The sequence below is a fragment of the Haliaeetus albicilla genome, chromosome 2 (genome assembly GCF_947461875.1).
Source record: "Haliaeetus albicilla chromosome 2, bHalAlb1.1, whole genome shotgun sequence".
Classification (NCBI taxonomy): Eukaryota; Metazoa; Chordata; class Aves; order Accipitriformes; family Accipitridae; genus Haliaeetus; species Haliaeetus albicilla.
The window spans coordinates 74,214,095-74,222,439 of record NC_091484.1 but is presented as its reverse complement, the minus strand read 5'-3'; the positions used below and the strand labels follow the sequence as shown (position 1 = coordinate 74,222,439).

The 8,345-nt window shown below is 48.6% G+C and overlaps 1 long non-coding RNA gene across 1 annotated transcript; it reads right to left on the bottom strand.

Annotated features, from left to right (window-relative positions):
* Window positions 1-736: 736 nt before the first annotated feature.
* Window positions 737-3,673, bottom strand: LOC138684474 (uncharacterized). The gene is made up of 2 exons (XR_011323762.1): window positions 3,208-3,673; window positions 737-1,885 (listed from the first exon to the last, which is right to left on the bottom strand). It is a non-coding gene; the product is annotated as an uncharacterized lncRNA (long non-coding RNA).
* Between the last annotated feature and the right edge of the window lie 4,672 nt (window positions 3,674-8,345).

Below are 8,345 nucleotides of genomic sequence, written 5' to 3'. Positions count from 1 at the left end.
ACTGGATGGACGAAAGCACTAATCATTGCCGGTGAGGAACAATCCTGCGGGGACTGGGAGAGGGAGTGGGCAACCGAGCTGCTCCTTTCCAGCTCAGTGCCAATATGCTGTGAAATATATTTTCTTAATTTAATAAACAGCCCTTCCCTCCCCCACACTACCCACTTCTCATGGAGCAAATACGAAATGGAGAGAGCCCGTGTTGCAGCAAAGGTGGGAGTCAGGATCGGCTGTGACAAAGATTCTCTACTATTTTGTACCATGTGCAAATTTTCTTCTCCTTCCAGCATTGTTAAAGAGTCAGGTGGTTCATTGCCACTGAGAGACTCCTAGTTAGCTTTTAATTTTTTTTTTGTCTAAAGGGAGGAAATCAGATTTACATTTATTTGGATGCAAACATACATCTTAAATATAGCATACATAAAGCTGGTTTACTGCCTGTTGTTGTCCCCTCCCAGGCTGTCATAGTCCCCCCAGGAAAAGAAAAAACCAAAAGGATGATAAATTAGACCTTCAGCTCAGTGTATGACCACCTATAAGCAATGCCATGCTACTTGTTGAAAGACACTTCAAATGACACATTAACACATGAGCCCACAGTCAATAAATTATCCAGTTCTAATTAAAAAACATTCCATCTCCCTTTTCCACCCCGCCAACCACGCCTTCTGAGGCATGCATTTGCTGCAGCATTTCTACAGAATTTATCTTTTTGTTTGTAATTCCAGAATTTATCTTTTTGTTTGTAATTCCTTATCCTACCTCCTTACACAGATACAGCCCCCTGCCATGTGGTGGGAGCTGCTTGGAGTGAGGCTCAGTCCAGATGTGCCCACCACTGGGTGCCCAATACCTGGAGACCCAGCCCAGCACCCAGTGCACAGGATGGGCACCGATTAGATGGGCACAAGGTCCATGAAAGGCCATCAGGAAGGGCTGATTGCTGCGTGCTTAAATCACACTCCTCCTCAAGGCTTCAACATGCTGAAATTCGGACAGTATTGCCATCACCGGAGTCACAACCAAAGACACCTTCCTGCAGGAAGATGCTGAAGATGTTGTTTTACTGGCAGGGTGGTGCACCTCCTTACCCTCCTTTGGGCAACCCAAGAAACTGGAGATTCATCTTGGAAGATGCATCCTTCCTGCCAAGCCCTTACCACAGGATGGAAGGGAGCAGGCAGCTCTCCCCTTGCAGAAGAGCATCAGCAGTGTTTTGGATGAGCAAACTACTGCAGGATCACGCATTAGGGACAGATGGGTCTCCAGGTGTCATTGGGATGCTCACGTGGAAAACAGGAGACCCCATTCCATGGATTGAGGAAAAATCGTGCACTTCCTTCAGTAATCGCTCAGTGTGAAGTGGGTGGTTTTAACACCCGGGACTGGAAAATGCTGCATGGCTGGCACTGGTGGGCACATAGCTCTGGGGCTTTCCTTGCCCCAGAGGCAGCAGTGGCCATCGGGGCGGAGGGGAGGGTGGCAGGAGGGACACACGCTCTGCTCCTCCCATCTACCTCCCTAAGCGGTTTGGTGACAGGCACAGACAAGGCACGTCGGGAAGGGGACACCCCATGCAGGGGTACAGCGGTGGGTACCGGGATATTTGCCCACAGAAGATGCTCCTCGCCTACCCATGGCACCGGCAAAACTTGCCAGGGGCCTGACTCGGTGGGAAAAGGGATCTGGGTGTTAAGTGGGCAGCATCACCATGGGAGTGAGGGCCAGGCTTTGGGTTCGTGGGAGATGCACGTCTGCGCACCGGGGATGGCCTGTGGTGGGTGACACTGCTGCAGGCTGCTCCTCTGGCCCCCCTCTGTCTTCACCTCACTGGCATCTTGCTTTTCTTGAGCTTCTTGTTTCAGTGTCCAGCTGTACTTGTTGTCTTGGGGGGAAGAAAAAAAAAAAAGTAATTTACTGTGAAGCACTGGCTGAAAATCATTTTCTGAACTACTGCACAATTTTAATCAGACGACCATACTGTATCCAATCAAGGGAGGATTTGCGAGGGGGGTAGGGGGGCATTTCACTGTGGCCTTCCCCAGAGGACAGTAAATCCAAGCTCTGCTCAGGAAGACGAGATGTCTCGGGCTTCACAGCCTGCCCAAACCTAATTTGCACTAGAATTACATGGCCATTACTAATGTATACAGTGACTCAAATTGATTACTTTGCTATTAGTAAGAGCAACACGCTCGCTTTGGTGATGGCAGCTTCCGACGGAGGAGTACAAAGGGGCAAGAACAAAGCAAAATTGCTGCTTTGAAAGAGTACGTGGGGATGAGGAGGGCCATGGGGGTGAGAAGGACCATTGGGGTGAGGAAGGTCATGCTCAGGTGAGAGTTTGGCATGCAAAAGAGCACAGGAATGGCTGGACTCAATATTTTATGTGCTTAGCACATCTTGCATCAAAAAATATCACCTGGCTTAATCTTCAAGTCCCTGGAGTCTTATCACACATAACGGGAGTGTCTCTGGTTTTAATTCTGGACTCCTAAGGCCATGGGAAATCCCAGACCTCCCTGGGGTTCCCGTTCATGCTTGCAGTCCTGGGGGTGCTGCTCTGTGGGAGCCCCCAAACACACTCCTGCACAGTCTCACCCACTTCTTCACAGCACCTATAGCCTCCACAGGGCAGAGACCTGCACCTTGCAGCACTGGTAAGTTCTGCAGTGAGGACTGCATCTTCCCTCATTGGTCCAGAAGCTAAAGCTTCTGAGCAATTCAGGGACAGTAGAAACACTTTAGCAGAAGAGTTCACATCCCTCTACGTCCTACACCCCCATGGCAAATGTGTCCCCCCGGGAGTGGGAACCTGGAGTTCAAATCCCCGGTGCAAACCGGGTGCAGGGGTGTCAGAATATTGGCTTCCAGCATCTCCAATACGTGTCTCTGCTTCTCATATACATGGCTTTGGCAAGAAGGACGTGGCTGGCCTTGGCACCTAATTCCTTCCTGGCAAGGGCTCAGGACAGGCAAGCCCAGAGATGGCGAGGGTGCCGCTCTGCTACTGACGGGACTTATGCTGATGGCAGGAACATCAATTTCTTTCCTGAAATCTCCTGCTCGCTACAGCACAAATCTCATGTAATGAAAACATAACCCTGGAGCCAAAACTCTCCCACACAGCCAGAGACCAATCCTAACTCCATGTGAACATATATTTTGCATTCCCACCCACAGGAATCTCCCCACACGTTAAAACACCTGAAGACTGGAGCTGGGACAAGGGAGGATGGGGAAATTCTGCTGCAACCTTTCACTGCTCCTGCACAGCTTCTCCCTGCGCAGCTTTTCCCCGTTACACGTGTTTGACATTACAGGATGCCTGTGACAAAGATAAAAAGGAAAGGTTAAGATGTTGTCACCCAGGCTAAGACACACTAAGCAATCATTCTATTTGTTCTTTAACCCTGGCAGGTATCTGCAGGGCTCCAAAGTCCCCCCCAGGCAGGGGGTGGCCCTGGGGAAAGGCAGCCCCGTCAGCAGCACATCTCTTGCTGTGAGGTCCTGAGCTCTAAGTCAGCACTACTGGATCCTCTGATAAGATTTCACTCGACTGAAAAGGACAGTCAGTCTGATATACTAATAATATAACAGTACAGTTAGCAATAGTGTAGCAATAGGAATAGCAATACATCTTCAAGATGCAGTTAAATCAAGTTAGGTGAACCCCAGCACCTTTTTCTGGAGCTCCAGCTGCTGCACATCACAGCTTGAGGTGAGCTCAGTTAGGTGTAAAACTGTGTCCCAAATAAATAAGCAGGATAGTGGTTATATTGTCTCCCCTTCCCTCCTTCACAGGAATGGGAAAGGAGTGGGTCTCCTTGCAGATCATGAAATTCAGTCTGTGGAGGTGTAGATAAGAGAAAGACAGGTAAAGGCTGAAGGCTCAGTACCCAGAGCTGGAAGAGACTGAAAAATGAAGTCACATGTGATGAAAGGAAACAGACTGCGTGTATCACAGCTGCAGTGCTTGCAGCAAGCCTTCTTCCATCTCTTGCCCAACTCCTTTTGGGACCAGCATATGTATACGCATGCACAGGCATAGGGTGATAACCCTACCTGTCCACCTCGCAGAGAGGTATCACAGGGCTGATGTTCTCCAGAAGGTCCTTCAGCTGCCGCTGAAGCAGCTCAGGTTCAACCCAAGGGACCTGTTGATGGCTGAGGGACACAATTTGGCATCCTCCCCCCTAGCACTGCCATCAGTTAGGTCAGCTTTCTTGCCTTGCTTTCATCCCTTCTGTTTTAGCTTACTTTGCATATTATGACACTCTGGTAATTAAATCCAAGCTCAAGCCCACTTGTACAGCCAGGCTGTCTAATCCAGCTATGGTTTCATTTCACCACGCTTTGTGTCCCACTGTGGCTCGCCAGGTGCTTGGCCACGGCCACCCCGCTTTTGGAGGCACTGCAGACCAAAGAGCATTGGCTGGGTCACAAACCAGCCATGGCATGAGGAACACGTATTTTCCTTAATGCATGGGAGTAAAAGGAGGCTGGCAGGGAGACGGGCTGGTCTTCCTCCAGATGGATGGATCCATGCAAAGATGGGACAGGACTTACAGCTGTTGGGCACCAGCAGCTTGGCGGGTGCTCCCATTCCCTCCCTGGCTCCAGCCTGCTCGATGCCGAGCCCTGCCTCATCGGCTGCTGAGAGCTGCTAGGGAAAACTTGCACAGGACTTTATTTGCTGTCTTGTGAAATATTTATTCTTGACACAAACCAAATTTACCTCTGTGATCTGCTAAATACCTCCACACTGTTTCTTAAGCAGAGCTGGAAGCACTTCATTCCAGACCTGTTTTCCGCATCTCTCCCCACCCGCTGAACGCACCAGCGGGGAAGCTGGGATGCCAGCCATCGTACCTCTCAAACCAACGTGAAAAGCCTCGCGTTCAGCTCCTGGAAGCGAGCATTTTGGGAATATTATGTTGCCACAGCTGTTAATTTTTCACACGGCAGGTGGGAAATGTGCTCTGTTTGAAAGGCAGGGTGGAAAAGGCCAGTTGCTCTAATATTTTACAATACAGGAAAGTGGGGGTTGTTTGTAGCCTGCGCTGAGCATCCATCCTGGAGCATCCACACAGACACTGCAGATATTTTAAGCAAATACTCAAAGCTCTTGTTCAGTCTTTTCCTCCAAGCTATGGTAAAAGCAGACAAGCCATTAATTGCACAGGCAGATGGCTATTAGGAAGCATGTGAGAACTGGCTATACCACCACTGTGTAGGTGGAGCTGATTAGATGGACCTGAATCAAAAAAAAAGAAAAAAAAAGGAACATTTCCTACATTTCCTTTGCTGCATGGTGAGAAAAGCTTTTCCCTTGTGACTGCAGAAGACAATTCAAAAATAACAGCAAAATTGCTCCTCACTTCCCCACTGAGCCAGGTTACTAGCAAGAGCACTTTGGGGTTTATATATAATGCCTCCACAGCTTCAGTGCTGCCCAACAAACACACAGGACCAGGATGGGCACAGGAGGTTTTGGGGTTTTCTTCACACAGGCTGGCATGGGTTAAACACATCAAGAGACCCAGGGATTACAGTACCAGAGGTCCCCACTTCTCTGCAAGCTGCCACCAAATAAATCTCTCCCTGTTCCTCTGCCATCCCATCTTTAAGCAGCTCTGGTTTATCCACCTGACTGGCCCCACCTGGGACACATCTTTGGAGCTCCTTCACCATGGAGACCTCCCACCAAAGGCAGCCAAAGCAAGGCTGCCCTATTTCAGCAACCCATTCCACCCACCAGCACAGATGACAAGGGTGCCTGGCAGGCAGGATACCTTCTTCAAATCCTCTGGGGCTGATGTGGCTGCTCCTCTGGTGAGCAGACTGGGGACAGCACAGCCCTAGCTGGCCAGTTTGGTAGCGTTTGTACAAACTGGAAGTTTCCACTAGGAAGATCAGTGGTTTCAAGTCCATGAGCTGAATCAGAGTAGGCTGTGAAAAGCGTGTCTGCTTGGACATCTCACTCAAACAGGTGGTGTACTGGCAGAAGTACCTCTATTTAATGGTTTTCCATGACACAGGCCTAGCTTGTCTAGCCGATTCCAAAAAAAGGCTCAGGACTGAAAACCCTCAGAGAAACCCAGTGCTCATCTCCAGCAATCACTACTGGCCAGGTAAGCAGCTTTTGCAAATCCTGTGTTTTCTTACCTACTTGCCTCCATTTATTTTACAGGACACCTGAGTGTCTCCCTCAGGGAGATGATTCCAGTGGTGGAAAGGACACTCAAAGGTGGGTGTTGCAGCACTTCTGAAGCCCTTTGATGAAAGAAATCCTCAGATTTCTGGGTGTGTAGCTTCTCCCCTTCCAGTTGTTGCCTGCGGTTATCTAATGTGTGTTACTTTTTCAGGACAGGGGCTGTTTCTCCACAGGTTAGTGCAGCACATAGCACAACTAGCTAATGAGATCCATCTTTACTACTACAAGACAAACTGAAAATTGCAAAATGGTGCTCCAAAGTGAACCAACCACATAAAAATAAAAAGCAGAACTTTAAATTCCACCCCTCAGCCCCCCAACTATGTTTACAGATGCAAAACAATGGCATTGCAAGACATCAGTGCAGGGCTAAATCCTCACCTAGAATGAGATTCATGAAGCTGGAGTCAAAATTGTCTTCGGAGCAGATACACAACTTGGGTGGTCAATCTAAAGGCACTTTGAAACATTATTGTCAAAACCTTTATCCAGGAAAAATCATTAGCTTCACACCACACTGCTGTCAACATAACACTCAAAACAATTCATTTTACATGGGTATCTTGGTATCACGAGCAGAAAGACAGTTATCACGGGCCAGAGACATTCGATTCGTATCCCCCATCATTTTTGGCCACCGAGGCTGACGCTGCGGAAACAGTCTGCCCTCAAAAGGCCAAATACCAAAAGCACACCAAGCCGAGCCGGTGGGCTGCAGCCCAGAGCCCTTGAGCACAGCGGCAGCTCTCCCCTCCATTCCCTTCCCGTCTGCCTCCTATTTACCATCCCTTTCACCCTGATTCAAGACTAGCAGTAACAATCAAGAGTAGACAGTCAAGGGAATAGCAGAAAATCATTGTATTAGGCTGCAGGCAGCCTAGTCATCAACTTCCCTCGCTATTCAGTTATTTAGCTTTAAAAACAAACATAATAAAACAGTGGAGGAGCGAAGGACAGACCTGTCCATTTCCAGGACTCCTGCTGCTTAGCTGCATCACAGAGGTTTGTATTGTCACTACAGATGCATGCAGGGAAGTGATTAAGTGTGCAACAGGAATGACAGATGGACATGGACACAAGCACAGTTCTCATGAAGGATCCTGAAGCAACTACTTACACAGGTGGCTCAAACAAGTGTGTAAAGCCTCACCCCCTTGCTGTTCCTTGTCTTATATTTCCTATTGTAAAGAAAGCACATTTTTTTGCTATATGCCAGACTCCACAGTTATTTCAGATGAGGAAACCAGCAGAAGACGAGCAGGTCAACGTACTCTTCGGCACAGACCAGTGCTGGAAGTGGTTTCACCGTTCACCACCTGCTGCCACCCTCCAACGGGAGCTGAGGAACACCAACCATGCTCAAACAGAGCTGAAAATTATGTAGGGAGTCCAGTCTATGCGGTAAGCCGTGAGGCATGAAAATTATGGTAATTGGGGCTTGCAGGAATTCAAGGGGGCACGTAAGCCCGAGGAGGTACTGAGTTAGGGAGCAGCTGGTCTCCATAGCAGGTCTCCGCGGGAGAGTCACACTCGGCACTTCTGCTGTTGTAATGGCAAGCTGTCAGCAGAAAGGGAAGACACCTGGAGTTCCTCGTGTACAACTGGTGCTGTCTCAACACAGGATTTTTGCTAGACAGGTACGTGTCTGTAGCACCGAGATCTGTTTCGGCTGTCCGTAGGTGTGTGAGCACTGCAGGAGATCTGTAACCTCTCAGCTGAAAGGATCAAGTAGAAAAGGAAGGTGGAAGGCTAAATTAAAAAACATAAATAATTCAAATAATGGGGAAAAGAGAAAGACAATGCCAAGAGCAATGACCAGGTACCTTTTCCAAAGGATGACACCACCGCAGTGCCAAAAGGTTGCTTGGACTCTAGTGAAGCACACACAATACCATCAAGAGGCACATGAAGTATCTGGCACTTCGTTACTCCAGGCAACACACACCAACATCTCCCACGTTCTGCAAAGGGAGAGGTGGCTTGTTGTTTTGCGATTTACTGTTTTTGTTACATTTGGCAGGATTAACAACCAAAATTCTGGGCTAAAATTGAAATGAGCAAATGTCAGGATTTCACCCAATTTCTAATTTCTGTGGGCAGTAAGCTTTTATGATGTACTTAGCTAGTC